A 25,991-nucleotide genomic window follows, 5' to 3' on the forward strand; every position below is an offset into this window, starting at 1 on the left:
AGAGGCTCAACAGCAATAATAAGAGGCAGGCCGGGCACAGTGGCTCAGGCTTGTAATCCCAGCGCTTTGGGAGGCCGAGGCAGGAGGGCTGCTTAAGGTCGGGAGTTTGAGATCAGTCTGGGCAACATGGGAAGACCCCATCTCTATTTTAAAAATAATAATAATAAACTAAGTGTAAAAAGAAGCTAATAAGAGGCAGGGATAAGCCTAGAATCAAGGCACTAAGATTCAAGTTGGTTCCCCCTAAAGCCCTACCCCTGACAGACCTACTCAGAACGCAACAGTGAGAGTTAAGCAGTGTTTATTTCATCAGTCATTTGTCTCAGAAGAATAACATGCATTTTTAAGCTTTGACTTCTCCTTTAAAAAAAAAATTCTGTAGAGATGGGATCTTACTATGTTGCCCAGGTTGATCTCGAGAATCCCTGGCCTCAACGGATCCTCCTGTCTTGGCCTCCCAAAGTGCTGGGATTACAAGCATGGGACACCACACCCAGCCTTAGTCTTGACTTCTGTATCCCATCTTTGCTTCTGTTCAAACTCCTGACTCCACACGTGGCCCACAAATAGCAAAACCCCAGGGAGGACCCAGAGGCCCTATCACTCAAGATGTACCAGTCTAAAGAGGAGTTCCCTGGTCAGATCCTAAAGAGGCTTTTAGATTCAAAATCTAATGTCCTAGAAGACAAGTACAGTGTGTTACATGGTTCCGGTTAGGTTGTTTATGAGCTGGTGCATGTGATTCTGTGTGTGTACATTTACTCATAAAACAATGCCCTGGCATTTGGTCAACTTGATTTAGGAGTTTCACTTCTCAGATCATTCTATATTTAAATATTAGCAGAAGATGCAGAGAGAATGCAGCAAAAGCCACCATCAAGTCCACAGCAAGGGAGAAGAGCAAGTTAGGGACCTGATAATAAAGTAAAATAATAATAATCTATAAACCAAAATACGGACTTCACAGAAATTGAGATAGATCAAGCTGTGAGTTTAAGAAACTGAAAGAAGCAAAGGAGAGGCCAACTTCAAAGTCAGCTTATGCAGTGCCTTCACAGGCATTAATTGAAGCCTGGTCCTGCTGTTCTTTAATGCCCTCTTATTAATGTCTTAAGTAATCAACATCTCCAGTAATCCCTTCTGCAGCATTCAGAAATTCATCTTGTCATGGTGAAACTTTTAGTATGAGGCCTTATGCTCTTTAGAAACCCCCTTTACTTTTCAAAAGAGGGCCTATTATTCCAAATGGAAAAACTCTACTTAATATATTTCTAAAGAATATTTTCAGAAAATTTTTAATTATAAAATAATATAGGTTCATTGCAGATTTGGAAAACACAGAAAAGTGTTATTTTAAAACCTCACTCTAGGCTGGGCACAGTGGCTCACCCCTCTAATCCCAGCACTTTGGGAGGCTGAGGCTAGCGGATCACCTGAGGTTAGGAATTCGAGACTAGCCTGGCCAACATAGTGAAACCCCATCTCTACTGAATACAAAAATTAGCCAGACATAGTGGCGGATGCCGGTAATCACAGCTACTTGGGAGGCTGAGGCAAGAGAATCTCTTGAACCCAGGAAGCAAGGGTTGCAGTGAGCTGAGACCATGCTATTGCACTCTAGCCTGGGCAACAAGAACAAAGCTCCATCTCAAAAAATAAAACATAAAAATAAAATAAAACCTTACTCTATTTCTGCCAACAAGAGGCCAGGTGAGGTGGCTCACGCCTGTAATTCCAGCACTTTGGGAAGCTGAGGCAGGTGGATGCCTGAGGTCGGGAGTTCGAGACCAGCCTGGCCAACATGGTGAAACCCTGTCTCTACTAAAAATACAAAAATTAGCCGGGTGTGGTGGCGCATGCTTGTAATCCCAGCTACTCAGGAGACTGAAGCAAGAGAATTGCTTGAACCCAAGAGGCAGAGGTTGCAGTGAGCCGAGATTGTGCCACTGCACTCCTGTCTGGGCGACAGAGCAAGACTCTGTCTCCAAATAATAATAATACTAATTCTACCAATAAGAAATAACTATTGTTATATTTGGTTTATTTCCTTGCATATTTGTATTCTATAGAGATAGAAAAGGACAGAAAGATTTTGTGTGTGTGTGTGTGTGTGTGTGTGCAGGGTCTCACTTTGGTTCCCAGGCTGGAGTGCAATAGCATGATCTCACCTCACTGCAGCCTTGACCTCCCTGGTTCAAGTGATCTTCCTGCCTCAGCCCCCCATGTAGCTGGGACTACAGGCATGCACCACCACACCTGGCTAATTTTTATATTTTTCTTAGAGACAGGGTTTTGCCATGTTGCCCAGGCTGGTGCTGAACTCCTGAGCTCAAGCAATCCACCTGCCTCAGCCTCCCAAAGTGCTGGGATTACAGGCGTGAGCCACCGTGCCCAGCTGAAATTTTGTTTTTAAAACCAAAATTGAAATTCTACTGCTGTAGTTTGAATGAGAGTTCCCTCTAAATTTCATGTTGAAACTTAATCCCCACTGTGGTAGTTTTAAGAGGTGGGGCCTTTGGAGAAGTGATGATTAGTGGATTAATGGATTAGTACCTTACCAAAAGGCTGGAGGAAACTAGCTCAGTCCCTTTTTAGCCTTCCATCCCTTCCACCACGTGAGGACTCAACTTTCGCCCCCCTGGAGGATGCAGCAACAAGGCACCATCTTGGAATAGAGACTGAGTCCTCACCAGACATTGAACCTGCTGATGCCTTGATCTTGGACTTCCAGCCTCCTCCAGAACTGTGAGAAATCCATTTTTTTTTTTTTTTTTTTTTGAGCAAGAGTCTTGCTCTGTCACCAGGCTGGTGTGCAGTGGTGCAATCTTGGCTCACTGCAACCTCCGCCTCCCGGGTTCAAGGGATTCCCCTGCCTCGGCTTCCCAAGTAGCTGGGATTACAAAGGCGTGCCACCATGCCCAGCTAATTTTTGTATTTTTTTAGTAGAGATGGGGTTTCACCATGTTGGCCAGGATGGTCTCGATCTCCTGACTTTGTGATCCGCCCGCCTCAGCCTCCCAAATTGCTGAGATTACAGGCATGAGCCACCATGCCCGGTGATAAATCAATTTCTATTCCTTATAAATTATCCAGTCTCGGGCATTCTGTTATAGCAGCATGAACGGACTGAGACACCTACTGTACGTACTCTTTTGCATCCTACTGGGTTTCTTGTAGTAGCGTAGTTATGGAACAAATATTGTTTGAACATCTACTCTGTGATAAGAACTGTGCTTTGCACTGGGCATAGAACAGTGAAGAGAGGAGTCGTGGTCCCTCTCAGGGTGGATGTACAGTGTTATGGGGGAAGACAAATATGAAATAAATAATAACATACATAAATGTTTAATTATCATGAATGCTCTGAAAGGAAAGGAGAAGATGCCAGCAAACATGCAACAAAGAAATTGCTGGTGGACATTTCCTGTTTGCCTCTCCAGCCTCCATTCCCCTGCTTCCTGTAATTTTCAGTTTGGGTTTGGGGACCCAACCCACACATAGACTCTTAACTTTAGGGGTGGCACATGATGCTCTCCTGGCCAATCAGAATATTGCTTTCCCACAGCAATAATGATTGGTTCTAAAATAAGCATATTCCCAGAGTCAAATAATTCAAGCCAATAAGACTAAATTCTGGGCTGGGCGCGGTGGCTCACGCCTGTCATCCCAGCATTTTGGGAGGCCGAGGCGGACGGATCACCTGAGGTCAGGAGTTCGAGACCCGCCTGACCAAAATGGCAAAACCCCATCTCTACTAAAAACACAAAAATTAGCTGGGCATGGTGGTGGGCACCTGTAATTCCAACTACTCAGGAGGCTGAGGCAGGAGAATCACTTGAACCTGGGAGGCAGAAGTTGCAGTGAGCCAAGATTGCACCATTGCACTTCAGCCTAAGTGACAGAGTGAGACTCCGTCTCAGAAAAAAAAAAAAAAAGACTAAATTCTGGGACATTTTGTGGAACCCTCTTGGAGTGCATCCACTCTTCCTGTTAGGCTTGAATGAAGGCAGAAGCTGCAGCTGCTGCAGCCAGTTTAGCACCATGAAGGCTGAGCTTCTCTATGGAGCCAACACCAAGGATTGGACTAAGAGGTGGAGAGATACACAGGTCCTAGTGACACTTTTTGAGGCCTACATCAAACCTGATGCTAACCCTGGACTTTGCAGTTACCTGAACCAATTTGGGTTCACTTGTGACCAAGTTGATTCAGGACATAAAAGAGTCAGCGAACACAAGTATAAACTTGGGCCTGAGGAATGAGCGAGAGTTAAGCTGGCCTGGAGCAGAAATGAAATACAAAAAGCAATTGAAGCAGAGGAGACAGCCTGGTCATGAGCAAGAGACCTGGAGTAGGAGTGGCCACAGAATATGGCAGCAAGAAAGCCAGAGTTCAGGAAGGGGGTGGATCACGCAGGTCCTTGGAGGTCTCATTAAGGATTCAGAATGGGAGACCAAGAAATGGAGATCATTTAAGGCTTACACAAGCAGTGAAGTGGCAAGATCACGCTTTAGAGATGTTTATTAGTAATTCCATAATCTGGCTGGTTGCAATGGCTCACGCCTATAATCCCAGCACTTTGGGAGGCCAAGGCGGGTGGATCACTTGAGGTCAGGCATTCAAGACCAGCCTGGCCGACATGGTGAAACCCCATCTCTACTAAAAATACAAAACTTAGCCAGGCGTGGTGGCGCATGCCTGTAATCCCAGCTATTCAGGAGGCTGAGGCAGGAGAATCGGTTGCACCCGGGAGGCAGAGGTTGCAGTGAGCCAAGATCACGCCATTGCACTCCAGCCTGGACAACAGAGCAAGACTTTGTCTAAAATAAATAAATAATAATAATAAATAATTCCATAATCCTATTTGCTGCAGTGTCGAGAATAGAACCGTGGCAGAAGAGAGACGATGCGAGGAGATTTGTTAAGAGGTATAACATTTCAAGTGAGAGATGATATGGTGGCTTCAACCAGGATAGTCATAGTGGACTTTTCACTTATTATACATGAGAATCTCCCAATATCAATTTTTAGCTTTTTTTTTTTTTTTCAGACAGAGTTTCACTCTGTCACCCAGGCTGGAGTGCAGTGGTGTGATCTCGGCTCTCTGCAACCTCCGTCTCCCCGGGTTCAAGCGATTCTCCTGCCTCAGCCTCTGGAGTCGCTGGGATTACAGGCGTGTGCCACCACACCCGGCTAATTTTTTGTATTTTTAGTAGAGATGGGGGGTTTCGCTATGTTGGCTAGGCTGGTCTCGAACTCCTCACCTCAAGTGATCCACCCACCTCAGTTTCCTAAAGTGCTGGGATTACAGGCATGAGCCACCACACCGGCCAATTTCTAACTTAAAAAAAAAAAAAAGAAAAAAAATCCACGATACTTAAAGGACATTTAATAGGCCATTTTGGGCTACTCATTTTCTATTTCCTTACAATTGGATAAGTAATACAATTCCTGGAGTCTATGTTCTTAAAACAAAATACAGAGATTGTTTCCAGTTGTCATTTTACAAATACTACAACAGAAGTCCTGTGCATAAAATTTGTGTCCAAGCTTCTGGTTATATCAGGATAAATTCATAAAGGGTTTTGTGTGTTTGTTTTTGTTGTTGTTGTTTAGGGTTTTTTTTTTTTTAAAACAGGGTCTTGCTTTGTTGCCCAGGATGAAGTGCAATCACACACAATCATGGCTCTTTGCATCACTATCTATCTATTCATCAAGAAAGATTGTACGGGGTATATGAGAGTCTCTGGTTCACCAATTCCTATCAGTAAGGACAACTCATGTGATTCTTGAGTTAAGAATAAGTTCCTGCTGGGTGTGGTATGATCTCATTCCACATTCTTTCAATCCATTCTCATTAGGCTTCTGCCCTCACACTCCACCAAGCTACTTTTATAAGATTACCAATGCGATCACCATGAGCTTGTACTGTCTGATCCAATGGGCAACACTCAGCCTTCATCTCATTTCACACATCAGCAGCATTAGACCACACTGCTCCTGACCCTCTCCAGGAAGAAAAACTGCTTTCTTGGCCTCTACAGCACCCCTCTCTGGGCTCTCCTTCTCCTTCATTGGCCATGTCCCTTTGTTATTGTTGAATCCCCCTCATCTCCCAAACCTCTACATGTTGTCATACCCAAGTTCAGTCTTTGGATAGCTCTTGTCTTCACACTTACCCCGTAGTTTAGCTGGAACATGGAGAAAGTTAGGAAAGTGGGTGTTTTAAAGCTGCTAGTGTAGGTTTAGACCAATACTTTGAAGACAACTTATGCCAAATAATTTAGACAAGGAAGATTTGTCACAGGGTTTTGAGTCGTGTTGATGAAAAGAGTCAAACTCTGTAAAATATTTTAAAAGATTTATTCTGAGCCAAATATAAGTGACCATGGCCTGTGGACACAATCCTCAGGAGGTCCTGAGAACATGTGCCCAAGGTGGCTGGGGTTGGGGCACAGCTTGCTTTTATACATTTAAAGAGCCATGAGACATCAATCAAATATATTTAAGAAATACATTGGTTAGGTCCAGAAAGGCCGGACAACTCAAAGGCGGGCGGGGTAGGAGGGAACTTCCAACATTTTCTGGTTGACAATTGGTTGAGTTTGTCTAAAGACCTGGGATGGATAGAAAGGAAATGCTCAGGTTAAGATAAAAGATTGTGGAGAACAAGGTTCTTTTTGAAGTGGCTGCCCTTAGAGACAACCGATGACACATGTTTCCTATTCAGATCTTTAAAAGGTGCTAGACTTTTAGTTAATATCTTTACTATTGCGGGGGATGGCACGGGGGTACCTGGAAGAAAAAGATCCAGCTATGTTAATGGAGATTCTTCGCAGATGCAAATTTTCCCCCACAAAGGACAGCTTTGCAGGGCCATTTCAAGATATGGCAAAGAAACATGTTTTGGGGTAAAATATTTTTATTTTCTTCCTTGTCTTGTAATGTTATGCCAGAGTCAGGTTGCAAAGTAACTCATGATATATAGAGCTAAATAAAACCCATCTGATGAGAATTTATGGTTTATAGGGCATGACCCTCCAGACCCCTTAGATAGGAATTTGGGCAAGATTTTAAAAATCAGAGCTTAGTTCTCAGTCAGGATGAGGATGATGGGGGCAGAGTACAGGGCAAGGGGTTAATGTGTGGCTGGAACAAGGCTGTGCCTGGGGGGAGATCAACTTGAGAAGGTATTAGGCTGCAGGGCATAGGGACATAATGCTGGAAGAAACTGTTCAAAGAGCTGCGTGCCCAATTGGGTGAGACTTTAAATGTATTTTTTTTTCAGATTTGAGAAGAATCTGGTCATCTGGCCGTGAAATTCAAAGTCTGTGTATAACTTAATTCATAGACATGCGCGCATGTACACACACACATGCCCCCATAGAAAAGACTCTTTGAATTCCTCAAACATTCAGTTCCTTTAGGTTGTGGCTTTTATTGCCAATTGAAATTAATCACCAGGGAAGGCCAGTATACAAATTCTCGAGTTGTTTCCATTTCTACATGAGCATGTTTACAACATGCTTTCCATGCAGTTAGGGTTTATGAAAAGAGGGGTATGAATCCAGAGCCAGAGCCATGGTGGGTGCCAGACAGATCCCTAAGGAAAGGGCAAAAGCCAGCAAGCCAGATGTCACAGGTTTACAGTCACCAGGGATGTCCTCCACAGTGGATGCCTTGAGTAGGCCCCTCCCTCTTCAGGAAAAGGCTTGAACTGCCAGGCCCCAGGTCCATCCATAAATTACTTTTGTCCATTATCTCTAAAGACCACAAATTCATTAAAATGAAACAAAACATAGCTACATACATATCACCAAGGGTTGGTCTGCCTTATTGTTTGTTCATGACATCCTTAGGATTTGTGTAGACATAGCACAATGTGAAACTGTGAGAATGTAAATAAAGAATGAGGCAAATATACCTAGAGTCACTTTCATCTTCTGCACTAGGGGTTTAATGGCATCTTAATCCAGATGACCTATCATATTAGTCCATTTTCACGTTGCTGATAAAGACATACCCGAGACTGGGCAATTTACAAAAGAAAGAGGTTTAATGGACTTAGAGTTCCATGTGGCCGGGAAGGCCTCACAATCATGGTGGAAGGCGAAAGCCATGTTTCACATGGCGGCAGACAAGAGAAGAGAGCTTGTGCAGGGAAACGCCCCTTTTAAAGCCATCAGATCTTGTGAGACTCATTCACTATCATGAGAACACCGCAGGAAAGACCCACCCCCATAATTCAATCACCTCCCATTAGGTTCCTCCCACAACATGTGGGAATCGTGGGAATTACAATCAAGATGAGATTTGGGTGGGGACACAGCCAAACCATATCGCCTATATCTACTAATTAATACTATTCAAATGTTATCACACTATCAATGTTATATGGTTTGCCTGTGTCGCCACCTAAATCTCATCCTGAATTGTAACTCCCATAATTCCCATGTGTCATAGAAAGGACCCAGTGGGAGATAATTGAATCGTGGGGTTGGTTTCCCCATACTGTTCTCCTTGTAATGAGTAAGTCCGTAAGATCTGATGTTTTTATAAGAGGTTTTCCCTTTCACTTGGCTCTCATTCTCCCTTGCCTGCTGCCATGCAAGACTTGACTTTGCTCCTCCTTTGCCTTCCACCATGATTGTGAGGCCTCACCAGCCACGTGGAATTGTGAGTCAATTAAACCTCTTTCCTTATAAATTATGCAGTCTCAGGTATGTCTTTATTAGCAATGTGAGAACAGACTAATACAGTAAATTGGTACTGATAGAGTGGGGCGCTGCTATAAAGATACCCGAAAATGCGGAAGCGACTGGAACTGGGTAACAGGCAGAGGTTGGAAGAGTTTGGAGGGCTCAGAAGAAGACAGGAAAATGTGGCCTTGACAAAAATGCTGATAGTGATATGGACAATGAAGTCCAGGCTGAGGTGCTCTCAGATGGAGATGAGGAACTTGTTGGAAACTGGAGTAAAGGTGACTCTTGCTATGTTTTAGCAAAGAGACTGGTGGCATTTTGCCCCTGCCCTAGGTTCATGGAACTTTGAACTTGAGGAAGATGATTTAGGGTATCTGACAGAAAAAAATTGCTAAGCAGCAAAGCATTCAAGTGATGACTTAGGTGCTATTAAGAACATTCAGTTTTAAAAGGGAAACAGAGCATAAAAGTTTGGAAAATTTGCAGCCTGATGATGCCATGTGATAGAAAAGAAAATCCAATTTTCCAAGGAGAAATTCAAGCCAGCTGCAGAAATTTGCATAAGTAATGAGGAGCTAAATGTTAATTGGCAAGATAATAGGGAAAATGTCTCCAGGGCATGTCAGAGACATTTGAGGCAGCCCCTCCCATCATAGGCCCTCAGGCCTAGAAGGAAAAAATGGTTTCCTGGCCATGTCCAGGGCCCCCCTGCTATGTGCAGCCTAGGGTCTTGGTGCCCTGTGTCCCAGCCACTTCAGCCATGGCTAAAAGGGGCCAAGATACAGCTCAGGCCATGGCTTCAGAGGGTGCAAGCCCCAAGCCTTGGCAGCTTCCACATGGTGTTGAGCCTGTGGGTGCACAGAAGTCAAGAACTGAGGTTTGGGAACCTCTGCCTAGATTTCAGAGGATGTATGGAAATGTCTGGATGTCCAGGCAAAAGCTTGCTGCAGGGGTGGGGCCCTCATGGAGAACCTCTGCTAGAGCAGTGAGGAAGGAAAATGTGGGGTAGAAGCCCCGACAAAAAGTCCCCACTGGGGCACTGTCTAGTGGAGCTGTTAGAAGAGGGCCACCAGCCTCCAGACCCCAGAATGAAAGATCCACTCACAGCGTGCACTGTGTGCCTGGAAAAGCCACAGACACTCAATGCCAGCCTGTGAAAGCAGCTGGGAGGGAGGCTGTACCCTACAAAGCCACAGGGGTGGAGGTGCCCAAGACCATGGCAACCCACTTCTTGCATCAGCGTGACCTGGATGTGAGCCATGGAGTCAAAGGAGATCATTTTGGAGCTTTAAGATTTGACTGCCCTGCTGCATATTGGATTTGCATGGGGCCTTTAGCCTCTTCATTTTGGCCAATTTCTCCTGTTTGGAATGGGTGTATTTATCCAATTCCTGTACCCCCATTATATCTAGGAGGTAACTAACTTGCTTTTGATTTTACAGGCTCATAGGTGGAAGGAACTTCCCTTATCTCAGATGAGACTTTGGACTATGGACTTTTGAGTTAATGCTGAAATGAGTTAAGACTTTGGGGGACTATTAGGAAGGCATGATTGGTTTTGAAATGTGAAGGCATGAGCTTTGGCAGCGGCTGGGGTGGAATGATATGGTTTGGCTGTGTCCCCACCCAAATCTCACCTTGAATTGTGGCTCCCATAATTCCTATGTGTTGTGGGAGGGACCCAGTGGGAGATAATTGAATCATGGGGGAGGTTCCCCCATAGTGTTCACATGGTAGTGAATAAATCTCTCAAGATCTGTTGTTTTTATAAGGGGCTCCCCCTTTCACTTGGCTCTCATTCTGTCTTGCCTGCTGCCATGCAAGACGTGACTTTGCTCCTCCTTTGCCTTCCACCACAAATGTGAGGCCTCCCCAGCCATGTGGAACTGTGAGTCAATTAAACTTCTTTCCTTTATAAAATACCCAGTCTTGGGTAGTGTTTATTAGCAGCATGAGAACAGAGTAATATAAAATGCTAGATTGTCTTTACAAACAAAAAAGAGTGTATATTCAAAGGAAAAGAGGACTTTTTTAGGGGGGCAGGGGGGTGGAATGGAGTCTGGCTTTGTTGCCCAGGCTGGAGTACAGTGGTGCAGTCTCAGCTCACTGCAGCCTCTGCCTCTCATGTTCAAGTGATTCTCATGCCTCAGCATCCTAAGTAGCAGGGACCACACCACATGATTCACCACATCCTGCTAGTTTTTTGTATTTTTAGTAGAGATGGGGTTTTACCATGTTGCTCAGGCTGGTCTCAAACTCCTGACCTCAGGTGATCCGCCCACCTCGGCCTCCCAAAACTGAGATTACAGGTGTGAGCCCCCATGCCCAGCAAAAGAGTACATTTTTGTCTATGTGATTATGCAAAGCCTGCCCTAATTGCTATTAAATTATTTTATTTTCTTTTTTGAGACAGTGTCTTACTGTGTCATCTGGGCTGGGGTGCAGTGATGCAATCTTGGTTCACTGTGGCCTCGACCTCCTGGGCTCAGGTAATCCTCTGACCTCAGCCTCCTGAGTACCTGGTACCACAGGCACCCAACACCACACCTGGCTACTTTTTTTTTTTTTTTTTTTGTAGAGATGCGTTTCACCATGTTGCCCAGGCTGGTCTCAATTCCTGGGCTAGAGTAATTTGCCCATCTTGGACTCCCAAAGTGCTGGGATTACAGGCATGAGCCACTGCACCCAGCCTGAATTCTTAGCAATAATCTTTGAAATCTGCAAATAGACATGACTTACTTGGCATCATCAAACAAGATTTATCAGGTCTTTCTTTCAGAACAGAGCCCAGTTATAATGGCAATCTGATTAAAGGCTAACTCAACTAAAGATAAGTGCCCCTGGGAGGAGCAGCAACTGAGTTTCTCATTGGCTCAGAGAGGAGCAGCTCCTGAATTTCTTATCTGGTAAGTCCTACTGAATATGAAGTACTTGAGCAAAGCATGCTGATGGTTATCACGGCTACATCAAAAAGGAAAAGGTATGGTATGCAAATGCACCTTAGATATGGGCTGGCAGTTATAGTCACAGTCAAAAACGCAGTATATGTCGGAGTAATGGTTGCTAAGACTTAAAGCCATTAGAGTAACCAGAATGTGCTCCCATGTAAAGACCAGCTTTTGAGTTGATCCTACAGTCAGTGTTGGTTGACTTGCCTTCCCCACTCAGGGTCTTGGTTTAAAAGAATGGGCGTCATTCCTGACTGCTGCATCCCACTCTTATCTGAGTTCTGCTACCATTTACTCACCATCCACATGCATCCTACTTTAGAAATCTGAATGCTCAAATAATTGCTACACTAAAAAAAGTGCTCAGGCCAAGCCCAGTGGCTCACGCCTGTAATCCCAGCACTTTGGGAGGCCAAGGCAGGTGGATCACTTGAGGTCAGGAGTTTGAGACCAGCCTGCCCAGCCCAACATGGTGAAACCCTGTCTCTACCAAAAAATACAAAAATTAGCCAGGAGTGTTGGCATGCGCCTCTAGTTCCAGCTACTCAGGAGGCTGGGGCATGAGAATTGCTTGAACTCAGGAGGTGGAAGTTGCAGTGAGCTGAGATCGTGCCACTGCACTCTAGCCTGGGTGACAGAGTGAGACTCCATCTCAAAAAAAAAAAAAAGAAAAAGAAAAGAAAGAAAATAAAAAGAAAAAAGGTGCTTACGGCTATCTGACATATCCAGTGGCCTAGAACTCCAGGAGAAGGTATAGGCAATTGCTCAATACAACAAAGTGATGTTTGGGGCCATGTTTAGAGCTGTGTAGAACAGAGCTTCATATATGAAAGGTCTTTGTTTGGTCTGAAGCTTAATGGTATCACACATTGCCAACCCCCTATCCAACATACTGAACTCCATAGTTGGTGTTAAATGTCAACATCAGCCAGAGAATCGTTAGTTAGCCCCGGTGCTCCTGATGAGTAATCTTTGGTTTTGTAGCTTTTAGGTGAACTCCCTGTGTAATCCTATGACCATGTGTAGGTTCAGAATAAGTGCAGTCACTAGGTAAATATATATATTGGGCAAGGGACCGAACAAACCTCAAGGATGGTGATTCAAAATCCATAGCATAGTTGGGGGCTTGGAGGGTTGGGAAGGATGGAGAACAATCAGTTACCTAGCCCTCAAGTGAGTTGGAAAGGGAAACGTTTGAGAGCTAAGCCCTACCCAGGGTATTGTGGATTCATAGTCCTGTGCTGAGTCCTGGATTGTCTTACAGAAGGAGAGAAGCATCTGCAGCCAGAAGCCTTGAGCACTGGTCCAGCTTCTTCTCCTACCAGCCAAGTGACTTTGGGCAAGACACTTCACTTCATTGTGCCTCAGTTTCCTAATCTGTAAAATGAAGATAATAATTCCTATGTCTCCTAAAGATGCTGGTAGGATTAGTCAGTACTCAGTAAGTATAGCTATTATTACTACTAGTATCAGAGGTGTTTTTTGGTTGTTTTTTGTTTGTTTTTTAAGACAGAGTCTCACTCTGTTGCCCAGGCTGGAGTGCAGTGGCATAATCTGGGCTCACTGCAACCTCTGCCTCCTGAGTTCAACTGGTTCTCCTGCCTAAGCCTCCCGAATAGCTGGGATTACAGGCACATGCCACCATGCTCTGCTAATTTTTTTATTTTTAGTAGAGACGGGGTTTCGCCATGTTGGCCAGTCTGGTCTCGAACTCCTGACCTCAGGTGATCCGCCTGCCTTGGCCTCCCAAAATGCTGGGATTACAGGCGTGAGCCACCATGCCCATCCATCAGAGATGTTTGAACCCAAGTGACTCCATCTTGAATAGGGGCTGGGAAAATAAGGCTGAGACCTCCTGGGCTGCATTCCCAGAAGGTTAGACATTCTTAGTCTCAGGATAAGATAGGAGGTTGGCATGTGATACAGGTCACAAAGACCCTGCTGATTAAACAGGATGCAGTAAGGAAGCTGGCCAACACCAACCCAAACCAAGATGGTGATGAAAGTGACCTCTTGTCATCCTTACTGCTCATTACATCCCAATTACATTAACATGCTAAAAAACTCCCACCAGTGCTATGACAGTTTACAAGTACCATGGCATTTGTAAAGTTACCCTATATAGAAGTTATCCTATATATAGTCTAAAAACCTATAGGCTATATACTCTAAAAAACCCTATATAGAAGTTACCCTATATAGTCTGTTCCCTCAGTTCTGGGAAATCTCTGCCCTTTCCCCAGAAAACTCATGAATAATCCACCCCTTGTTTAGCACATAATCAAGAAATAACTACCAGTATACTCAGTTAAGCAGCCCATACTGCTGCTCTGTCTATGAAGTAGTCATTCTTTTGTTTCTCTACTTCTCGAATTAACTTGCTTTCACTTTTACTCTATGGACTTGCCCTGAATTCTTTCCCACGCAAGGTTCAAGAATCCGCTCTTGGGGTCTGGATAGGGACCCCTTTCTGGTAACACTAGTGGTAAATGTTAACTATTGTTAATTAAAATTATAAAATTCAGCATGAAAAAGCTGCCTTGCATACTCACTGCTCAAAATACCTTTTGCCAAAGCAGGTGAAGATGGTGCAGTCTTATGAGCATGTTTAAAAGCAATGGTGGGCCGGGCATGGTGGCTCATGCCTGTAATCCCAACACTTTGAGAGGCTGAGGTGGGTGGATCACTTGAGGCCAGGAGTTTGAGACCAGCCTGGCCAACATGGTGAAACCCTGTCTCTACTAAAAATACAAAGAAATTAGCCGGGTGTGGTGGTGGGCACCTGTAATCCCAGCACTCAGGAGGCTGAGGCTCGAGTATCATTTGAATCTAGGAGGTAGAGGTTGCAATGAGCTGAGATTGCACCATTGCAGTCCAACCTGGGCGAGAGAGAAAGACTCTGTCTCAAATAAATAAATAAATAAAAGCAATGATGAGAGCTGAGTGAGATGCCTTGGAATATCACCAGCAGTGCGAGCCCCACTCGAATTTCACATGAAACTCAACAAACAAGCAGAACAGTCATCGCACACAGAAGCAGGCTCTGCGCGGTCACATGCATAGGATTCTGCAGGGTAAGGAATATAAAAGCATACTGGTATTTGGTGGATCTGTAAAGTGGAGATTGTTACGTGAAACAATGTCAGTAGGCTGCCTCCCACATTCAGAAATTTATGTGAGAAAATACTTTACCTTCTTCTATTTAAAACAATCAGGGCTACCGCAGTGGCTCATGCCTGTAATTCCAACACTTTGGGAGGCCAAGTCAGGAGGGTTGCTTGAGTCCGGGAGTTCAAGACCAGCCTGGCCAAGACCTGGCAAGACCCCATCTCTGTTTAAAAAATAATAGTAAAAAAAAAAATAAGGCAATCAAGTACTTTACTTTCTAATTTCTGTCCTTATGATATTATGCCACCTTAAGAATGTAGTTACATGTTGGCTTTTTCTGATGTGGGTCTAAAAACAGTGTTAAATTGGTAATAGGTCCTGGCTGTTCATCTTACCTTTAAGTCAAACATTCTGCCCCTTTGACCTAGAGTTGTTAGGCGTGGGTGAAGCAATCAATTGCCAGGAATTCTTTCAGCACGGAGGTTTTCTCTGCAAACTCATCCTCCTTTTATCTATTTTCTTAAAACACATTCTTGTCCTTGACACTTGTTTCCTCTTTCCTAACATATTTTAGAAAGCACTGAGATAGTTCCAGGTCCTCTGTGTAGGTTATTATCCCTCTTTTATCAGAAAGGAAAACAGACTCAGAATGAGTAAGTAACTTGTTAAGATCATCTCACTAGCAAAGCACTGGCATTCAAATTTGGGTTATCTCGGCTCTCAAGCCCATGGTCTTTCCACTGCCCTTATTCTTGCAGCCTCCAGTTTGTATCTGGACTTAGAGTTTTCCTTTATGCCTGTCCTTCATTCTCCACTCATTTAACTATATTTATTCTACCCAAACCTTGGATGTTTGTGGGCAAAATTCTGAAGAGTGCCCCCTGTCCTGCACACCACGTTCTCTTCATCCAGCCTGAGGTATGGAGTTGTCACCCTGGACGTGGGCCAAGGTTCCACGGATTCAAAGACAGAACTCAAATACCCATGGGCCAAGTCCTGCTGAGGCCTCAGGGAAGCCATGGAAACTTCATCCAGAGAAGTGGCCCCAGGCTTGGTGTGCACAGAGTCACTGAAGCAACGCGCTAAAACCACAGCAAGCTTGGACTAATTACAGCACCTCTCCGTGCTTCAGTTTCCTCATCAGTAAGTGGAAATAATATTAGTACCCAACTCATAGTTTTCTTGTGAGAATTAACCACAATAATTACCTGAAAAGTGTTTAACATGGTGCCTGGTACCTAGTAAATGCTTGATAAAAGTTCACTGTTCTAGCCAGGCACAGTGGCTCATGCCTGTAATCCCAGCACTTTGGACAGCTGAGGTGGGTGGATTGCTTGAGCTCAAGAGTTCAAGACCAGCCTGCACAACATGACAAAACCCCATCTCTACTAAAAATAAAAGTTAAAAAAAATTAGCTCGGCGTGGTGGCGCACGCCTGCAGTCCCAGCTACTCGGGAGGCTGAGGTGAGAGGATCACTTGAGCCCGGGAGGTTGAGGCTGCAGTGAGCCAAGATAAAGCCAATGTGCTCCAGCCTGGGCAACAGAGTGAGACCTTGTCTGTTTTGTTTTTTTTTTTTTGAGACAGAGTCTCACTCTGTTGCCAGGCTGGAGTGCAGTGGCGTGGTCTCAGCTCACTGCAATCTCCACCTCCTGGGTTCAAGTGATTCCCCTGCCTCAGCCTCCTGAGTAGCTGGGACTACAGGCGTGCACCATCATGCCCGGCTAATTTTTTGTATTTTAGTTGAGATGGGATTTCACCATGTTGGCCAGGATGGTCTCGATCTCCTGACCTTGTGATTCACCTGCCTCGGCCTCCCAAAGTGCTGGGATTACAGGTGTGAGCCACCACACCCAGCCATGAGACCCTGTCTCAAAACAAAAATTTTGTTTTCATCTTGTTGTATTCCTGAACTTTCAATCTCCTCTCTCCTCCTTCAGGGTGCATAGCCCATCTATTATAAATAAATAAATAAAAGTTAACTGTTCTTGTTGATACCAAAATTTGTGAACCACTGTCCTAGGCAAACACAAAGAACTTACTTGGACCACATCTGCCCCAAGACCAGTAGAGGCGTTAGAGTTCCGACTCTCTCTCTCTGCCCATGAGAAACACATTCCACAGGCTTCAGAGTGAATTATTTTTCTGTTCTCTTCAGCCCCAAACTCCCAATGACTTGCTTCATACCCAGTTCCCCCATCACAAGTGAAGCCTTGAAGGCTGTCTAGGTAGAGAATACCAGATTTAAAGCAGATAACATAACTCACTTTTTAACATAAATGACTGGGGAATTGCATTAATTGTCTATTAATTTATTAATAATTATTAAATGATTAGAGGCTCCTCGTGCCACTTTCCTTATTCACAAGCACCTCATTCACCCACCATTAGTTATTTCCTTATTAAGCTCGATTCAGCCATTCTACATTAAGTACCTACTATGTGCTAGGTGCTGTGCTAGGTACACATTGTTAAAGCAAACTAAATACGGCCTGAGAAGGACTCCATACTTCTATATTTGAATCCTTGTAGATAAACTGTAACCTGGCTTAATAGGCAGGCAAGATTGAAAACCTCACTTGGGAGCATGCACCTGTAACAACACCTGAGTCAATCCCAGTGGCCATTCTTCAACCACTCATAGACTGCTGAGTATTCGAGCTGTGTTCAAATAAGGCAAATGCCAACCTGTAACCAATCCAGCTGTTTCTGTACCTCACTGCTGATTTCTGTTCATTGCTTCCCTTTTTTGTCTATAAATTTGTTCTGACCATGAGGCATCCCTGGAGTCTCTGTGAATCCGCTGTGATTCTGGGGACTGCCCGATTCGCAAATCGTTCATTGCTCAATTAAGCTTCTTTAAATTTAATTCAGCTGAAGTTTTCCCTTTAACAGTATGCACCAGTGAATGAAACAGATGGTACTCCTGCCCTAGCTGAGTTTATACAAAACTTAACCGGGTGTGGTGGCATGCACCTGTAATCCCAACTATTCAGGAGGCTGAGGCAGGAGAATTGCTTGAACCCAGGAGGTGAAGTTTGCAGGGAGGCGGAGGTTGCAGTGAGCCGAGATCGCACCATTGCACTCTAGGCTGGGTGACAAGAGCAAGACTCCGTCTCAAAAAATAAAATGAAATAAAATAAAATAAAAATAATAAAAGTTCTCTGATGGATAAAACCAGGGGCCAGTGATAGAGAATAATGGGGAAATCTACTGAGATGGGGGAATTCTGGGAGAGACTCTCTGAGGAAGAAACCTTTAACCTGACGCCTGAAAGGAGACCAGCCAGGTGAAGGGTGTGGGAGAGACAGAGAGTGCCTGAGACTGAATGGAGGCAGGAGCAGGTGAGAGGAGATCCAGGGGAGGCAGGCCTGCTGGGCTCTGATATAGAGATGGAATTTTATTAGAAAACAACCTCTTTCTTTTAGCTTATTGTGCAGAATGGCACGCAAACCTCATTAGTCCTCATCAATAAAGAACTCGTGAACAGGGCCCTGTTCCTTCCTCTCTCTCTCTCCCTCTTTTGAGACAGGTTCTCACTCTGTCACCTAGACTGGAGTGCAGTGGTGCAATTATATAGCTCACCGCAGCCTCAACTTCCCGCACTGAAAGGGTCCTCCCAACTCAGCCCCCCAAGTAGCTGAAACCACAGGCGTACACCACCATGCCCAGCTAAGTTTTCTATTTTTTGTAAAGACAGAGCCTCACCATGTTGTCCAGGCTGGTCTCAAATTCCTGGGCTCAAGTGATCTTCCTGCCTCAGCCTCTGCAAGTGCGGGGATTACAGGCATAAGCCACCACGCCCAGTCTCATTCTTGTCTCTTTGAATCCTTTCTCAAATGATGTCCCCCCTCCCAGGCCATGGCAGTGGGGTGCTTGCTTACCCGAGCCTCCCTGTGCAACACAGGAAATCATTTTCCTTGGGAGGTGGCTGGGAATGTCTTACATTTTCCATTTCTCCCATTTAGTCTTCACTGAACATTTGCCTAGATGGTTCTCTGGCATAAAATCTACACTTTCAGGCAAAATGAGAGTCTGAATGCTCAGAGTTGGATATCTGGTCAAAACGAATCTCCCAGAGCACCACATAAATGTTTTCTTTTTTTCCTGAGACGGAGTTTCACTGTTGTTGCTCAGGCTGGAGTACAATGGCGCGATCTCGGCTCACCGCAACCTCCCCCTCCCGGGTTCAAGCAATCTCCTGCCTCAGCCTCCCAAGTAGCTGGGATTACAGGCAAGCACCACCACGTCCGGCTAATTTTGTATATTTAGTAGAGACGGGGTTTCACCATGTTGGTCAGGCTGGTCTCAAACTCCCAACCTCATGTGACTCGCCCGCCTCAGCCTCCCAAAGTGCTGGGATTACAGGTGTGAGCCACTGCGCCCGGCCCACATAAACATTTTCTATTTTTGTTCTGGACCTTAAATACTGAGTTAATAGTCTTATGAGAGGCAGATGCAGATGACTTCCAAGGAAAACCAAGGCCATTTTAGGCCAAGGCATGGCAGTGGAGACCTCCTGTGTTCATTTTGAGTAATAGCTACCAGTAAGAGCCTTTCCCCACCCTCTGACCTAGAGAAAATAGAAGGCATTATGTGGGAAAATGTTCTTTATGAACCAGGGTTATGAATGAAGTTCTTAGAAACTTCATTAATTCATTCTGTAAGTATATTTTGTTGATGCCTTTCCAAACATTTCTATTTTTTTTTTTTTTTGAGACAGAGTCTCACTCTGCCCCGCCTCTACTAAAAATACAAAATACCTGTAGTCCCAGCTACTCGGGAGGCTGAGGCAGGAAAATCGCTTGAACCTGGGAGGCGGAGGTTGAAGCGAACCAAGATCACACCACTGCACTCCAGCCTGGGCGACAGAGTGAGACTCCATCTCAAAAACAGAAAAAAAAGAAAAGATCCCCCTGAGGAATGTTCCTGGGTTCCAGATACTCTTCCTTTCTGGACCTTGATTCTCAGGCCCGCAGCTCCATTGGAGGGTGTCCCCCATGCTGAGCCATCCTGGCCATCCTTGGAGAGTGGGGCCTCATCCACACCTCCAACCCTGCTCATTCAGTCTTTATAGTTCCTTCTTCCAGGAAACTAAGGGGTAACAAGTATTCTAAGGGCTGGGTCAGATAACTGACTGGCACCACCCAGTACTAGCCTTTTGTAAAAACACCTTACATTCTTTTCTTTTCTTTTCTTTTCTTTTTTGAGACAGGGTCTCCCTTCATTGCCCAGGCTGGAGTGCAGTGGCTTGATCTTGCTCACTGCAGCCTTAGTCTCCCAGGCTCAAGTGATCCTCCTGCCTCAGCCTCCTGAGAAGGTGGAACTATAGGCATGCACCATCACACCAGGCTAATTTTTGTATTTTTTGTAGAGATGACATCTCGTTATGTTGCACACGCTGGTCTCAAACTCCTGGACTCAAGCAATCCTCCCACCTCAGCCTCCCAAAATGTTGGGAGTACTGGTGTGAGCCACTGTGCCCAGCCTCACCCTACATTCTTTTTAGGCCACAAACCAGGAACTCAGGATGCAACAACCAGTCTACATATGGCAACTTGCCACTGCGGGGTGAGCTTTGCCTTCCCGGTCACTTCCCACAAAGGCTCCTTCTCCTCCATCTCCTTCCACAAAGCAGCTTCAAGCTCCAGTTCATCTCCATTATCTCCAGTAGAAAGAAGGAAGCAGAAAGAAACCCATATTTATTATCCACCGTGGATACTAGACTAGCTACTTTACATGTCTTAATCTTTACATACGTTATATTATTGCACACTGGTTTTGATTTTACAGAAAATAAAACCAGTGAATGTCCACAATGTTTGCATAACTTGCAAGTGTTAACATGACCAGTGAGTAGCAACACTGGAATTCAAACCAAGATAAGTCTGAGGCCAAAGTCCAAGCTCTTTCTACCCTAGGCTGTCATGAACATGTTCCTTAGCCCCTCCTTTTGGCCACCTCTGGGAGCTCAGAATTGCTGGGCAGGCAATAAAAGGATGTGTTTGGGAAAGGGAAGAAGTAGAATTTGAGGACCATTTTTTCACCTATAAAATGGGAATAAAAATAAATTCCTACTTCAAGGAGTTCTTAAAAGGATTAAATAAAATAATCCAGGTAAAGAATTTAGTACTTTGATTGGAAAAGAAAAACAATGCATATTGGGAATTCTTCTCCCCCTCTATCACCTTTACCTTCTCTGCCCTCTCTGGACTCAGGTGCTCACACAATAAAAGCAGTAACACTAGGCCATTTGGAAAAGGAGAGAGCAGCCTGCTTGTAAAGAAAGGTGACCAACTTTGTATCCAGACAGGCTTGGCCTCAAAGGAACACAACCTAAAATCATAGGCTGACAGCAAATATATATATATTTTTTTGAGACAGAGTTTCGCTCTTGTCACCCAGCTGGAGTGCAATGGCAGGATCTTGGCTCACTGCAACCTCCACCTCCCAAGTTCAGGAGATTCTCCTGCCTCAGCCTCCCAAGTAGCTGGGATTACAGGTGACTGCTACTATGCCTGGCTAATTATTGTATTTTTAGTAGAGACAGGGTTTCACCATGTTGGTCAGGCTGGTCTCAAACTCCCGACCTCATGTGATTCGCCTGCCTCAGCCTCCCAAAGTGCTAGGATTACAGGCATAAGCCACCGTGCCTGGCCTTTTTATTTATTTTATTTTATTTATTTTATTTTTTGAAAGAGATTCTGTCACACTCTGTTGTCCAGGCTAGAGTGCAGTGGCACAATCTTGGCTCACTGCAGCCTCTGCCTCCCGGATTCAAGCGATTCTTGTGCCTCGGCCTCCCATGTAGCTGGGATCACAGGCATGTGCCACCATACCTGGCTAGTCATTTATTTTTTAATATGCAATGGAAAATATTTCTGACACACACAGACTGTATTAGTCCATTGTCTTTCTCTTTCTTTTCTTTTTCTTTTTTTGAGATGGAGTTTCACTCTTGTTGCCCAGGCTGGAGTGCAATGGCACAATCTTGGCTCACTGCAACCTCTGCCTCCCAGGTTCAAGAGATTCTCCTGCCTCAGCCTCCCGAGTAGCTGGGATTACAGGCACGTGTCACCATGCCTGGCTAATTTAGTATTTTTAGTAGAGACAGGGGTTTCTCCATGTTGGTCAGGCTGGTCTGGAACTCCTGACCTCAGGTGATCCACCTGCCTTGGCCTCCCAAAGTGCTGGGATTACAGGCGTGAGCCACAGCGCCTGGCCAGTATTAGTCCATTTTCATACTGTTATAAAGAACTACTTGTAGCTGGATATCTCCACAAGGTGGCAGGAAGGAGAAATGCCAAGCGGAGGAGGAAGAGCCCCTTATAAAGCCATCAGATCTTGTGAGAACTCACTCACTATCACAAAAACAGCATGGGGGAAACCACCCTCATGATCCAATTACCTCCACCTGGTCTCTTCCGAGACATGTGGGAATTACGGGGATTACAATTCAAGATGAGATTTGGGTGGGAACAAAAAGCTTAACCATATCACAGACTAAAAACATAATCATCTCCCAGGCATTCTTCCTTAAGAAGTTTACAGAGGCCGGGCTCACTGCAACCTCCACCTCCCGGGTTTAAGAGATTCTCCTGCCTCAGCTTCCCGAGTAACTGGGACTAGAGGTGCGTGCCACCACGCCTGGCTAATTTTTTTATGTTTTGTAGAGACAGAGTTTCACCATATTAGCCAGGATGGTCTTGATCTCCTGACCTCGTGATCTGCCCACCTCAGCCTCCCAAAGTGCTGGGATTACAGGCATGAGCCACCGCGCCCGGCCGAATCATGTTTTTTTGTTGTTCATTAAATTAACTCTAATAAGGGCCCTGATGGGGGGAAAAAAAAAAAGTTAAGTAGCTTCAAGACTTACTCAAAGCACACACACTTCCTTTTATGTTCTTTTCAGTATTTGGCTTCTAGACACTAGTGTAAACACGGGAATAAATTCTGTTTAACGGTGTTTTATTCTCTGAGATGTAACTGCTTCCCTGGATCCTGCTGTGACTTGGTTTTGAGACTTAGGCAATCGGTGTAAATAAATCCAGCACTATGTACTTAATTAGAAGCTTCCACTGGATTCATTAAGATGCAGACACATAGTTTAAATAGAGAGATTAAACAGCAATTGAAATGATTATTAGAGCACAGAAACAACTTCATAAACTAGGGAGAATTTTTCTAAATGTGCAATTGCATTTTCAACACAATTAGGTGCTTAATTGTGTACTATCCTTAGTTAATACATTTTAACATATAAAACACTAGATTAAAAAATTTTTTAGTTTTTTTAAAAAAGACATTCAATTTTTTAAAAAAACTACCTTTGAAGATTTGAAATCTAAAAAAATATATAAAAGTTTCTTCTTACTCTTCATCCATTACGTTACCAAAGTTTTAAATGGTTCGAATTCACACAAGTATAATCTCAGTCTTTGTAAAACAATGTTTAAAATTTTTCTAAAAAATTTGTAAGGAGCCATGTGAATGATATATACCGCACATGCTCAGATACCAGGCACACATTTTACATCATTGCATAATTAGGACTTAGTATTTTCATCATAATTAAATAAGAAGGCCCAAGCACAGTGTCACATGCCTGTAATCCCAGCACTTTGGGAGGCCAAGACAGGTGGATCACTTGAGCTCAGAAGTTCAAGACCAGCTTGGGCAACATGGCAAAAGCCCGTCTCTACAAAAAATACAAAGAATTAGTTGGTTGTGGTGGCACTTGCCTATAGTCCTAGCTACTCAGGAGGCTAAGGCAGGAGGATCACTTGAGCCCAGGAAGTGGAGGTTGCAGTGAGCCAAGATCATGCCACTTAACTCCAGCCTGGGCTACAGAGCGAGACCCTGCCTCAAAAAAAAAAAAAAAAAAAGATGTGAAATAACCCTACCTTAAAATGTACATTTCTTTCTTTTTTTTTTTTTTTTTTTTGAGACAGAATCTTACTCTGTCACCAGGCTGGAGTGCAGTGGCATGATCTTTGCTCACTGCAACCTCCATCTTTTCTTTCACCATGATGGCCAGGCTGGTCTCGAACTCCTGACCTCAGGTGATCCACCTGCCTTAGCCTCCCAAAGTGCTGGGATTACAGGTGTGAGCCACTGCACCCGGCCACGATGAATAACTCTTAAATATTGAACTTGAATTAGGAAACAACTTCTTGTTTATCCCCCTCCTCCTCCTCCACTTCTTCCTTCCTCTTCCTCCACCTCTTCTTCCTGGAGGTATGCATTAGGAGATCTGAAACTATTTTCTGTATATTCTAGGATTCAACAAATAAACAGATTTATTATGAATAATGGGAGATAGGTTTCTCACAGTTGCGGAAGGGAGTTATAAATCTAGAAAGGGAAGGTTGATATATGAGCCCTGTAGTGTTGGATTGGAATTGAAGTTATCATGAAGAATGCAGAATAGAGGTACAGAAATACACATCTGTGTGTGCAGGTATGTAGGTATACATGTGTGTAAGTCTATCTGTGTGTGTAGAGATATACACCTATTAATAGTTCCTAAGCTCTCTCCATTGAGAAGGCCTAGAAGTAGGCACACCACAGAAGCATCGTGAACACACCCAGCACCCAGATCTGGTTTCTAATTACCATGAAAGGAACCACAGCTTTTTGAAGAAATGGCAGATACCACAGCTGACACGAGGGAGAGTATCAAAAATATCTGAAATGTCTCCCTGTGCTAGAAAGCAAGGAAGTGCGCAAAGAATGAGAGTGACAGGTCAAGAGGACAAGGGAACCAGTCTGAAAGGGCTCCCACTGGCAAAATTTGGAACAATTTGAGCAACAAAATAAATAGTAATAGTTAAGCATTATAACCTACCGAGCAAAATAAAAACTCATGGGTCGATATGGATTTATTTATTTATAAATAAACAAGCAAACAGATGAGGTAAAGAAAAAGCTCTTCTTACAGTAGAAAGCAGCTAATATATGTAGAAGGATGCTGGAATTAGAAAATCACCAAGCATGGTGGCACGTGCCTATAGGCCCAGCTCCTTGGGAGGCTGATGTCAGGAGATGCCTTGAGCCCTGGAGGTCGAGGCTACAGTAAGCCATGAATGTGCACTGCACTGCAGCCTGGGTGACAGAGCAAGACTCTATCTCAAAATGAAATAAAATAAAAGACTATGGGCTAAACATGGTGGCTCACATCTGTTATCCCAGCACTTTGGGAGACCAAGGCAGGAGGATTCCTTGAGTCCAGGAGTTGGAGACCAGCTTGGACAACATAGGGAGACTCCATCTCAAATAATTTACTGATATTTGTAAATAAACGAACAGGGTGGTTTCAGACTGTGATAAATACTAAGCAAATCAGGGTAATGTGACTCAGGGTTGGGATTAAGGTGAGGAAAGCCTGGCCATTAGGGTGGAGAATTTAATGAGTCAAGGCTGAGGGATATCAATCCTGCTCTTGCAGGATCCTGAGAGGCAGAGCCTCCTTAAATTTTGCACCATTTGATGATACCAGAGAGTGACTGAAGGTGAACAGGATTCCACTGAATTTAAGTTGTAATTGAAACTAAAAAGCCAAGGCTGAAAAGCCTTGAGGTTTTCTGAAGCCGTTGTAATTTGCACGTAGCCCACATGCCAAAGGAAGTACTATACTTACTGGCTTTCTTAATCACAGAGCTCTCAGTGGACAATGTCACTCTTCTATTTACTCTTTTCTTTCTTCCTTCCTTTCTTTCTTTCTCTTTCTTTCTTTCTTCCTTTTCTTTCCTTCCTTCCTTCCTTCTTTCTTTCTTTCCTTCCTTTCTCTTTTTCTTTCTTTTTCTTTTCTTTTCTTTTCTTTTAAAATTTGAGACAGGGTCTCACTCTGTCACCCATGCTGGACTGCAGTGGTGTAATCTAGGCTCATTGCAGCCTCAACCTCCAGGGGTCAAGCCATCCTCCCTCCCCAGCCTCCCAAAGTGCTGGGATTATAAGCATGAGCCACCGCACTCAGCCCACATTCCACCCTTCTAAAATAAAATATTTGGTATGGCTTTCCACAATGGGATAATAAAATGTCTGTAGCCCCTCTTCTCAATAGACAATAAAGGCATCTAACCAAGTATTTCAGACTAGTTCCCCCACCCCACACCCCACATGCTCAAGGCTGAAGATGTTAGCAGAAGGCATTCATTCATGTGGCCTAAGCTGCTCGCATTTCCACATTTCATCAATATCTTTGTTCTATTAAATATGTCCAGGTAATATTAATAGAA

At 44.3% G+C, this 25,991-nt stretch overlaps 1 protein-coding gene across 2 annotated transcripts in view; it reads right to left on the reverse strand.

Annotated features, from left to right (window-relative positions):
• Positions 1-6,345: 6,345 nt before the first annotated feature.
• WDFY1 (WD repeat and FYVE domain containing 1) overlaps positions 6,346-25,991 on the reverse strand; it is a 97,959-nt gene continuing 78,313 nt past the window's right edge. Inside the window, exons 13-14 of one of the 2 annotated variants that reach the window (XR_010109548.1) lie at positions 14,841-14,979; positions 6,346-6,615 (exon numbers count right to left, since the gene is read on the reverse strand). The gene's annotated coding sequence lies outside the window, so the exon portion shown is untranslated. Of the gene's footprint in view, positions 13,026-14,840; positions 14,980-25,991 lie in introns of both variants that reach the window. The other variant, XR_010109547.1, reaches the window with a different exon arrangement.

The sequence above is a fragment of the Pan paniscus genome, chromosome 13 (genome assembly GCF_029289425.2).
Source record: "Pan paniscus chromosome 13, NHGRI_mPanPan1-v2.0_pri, whole genome shotgun sequence".
NCBI lineage: Eukaryota > Metazoa > Chordata > Mammalia > Primates > Hominidae > Pan > Pan paniscus.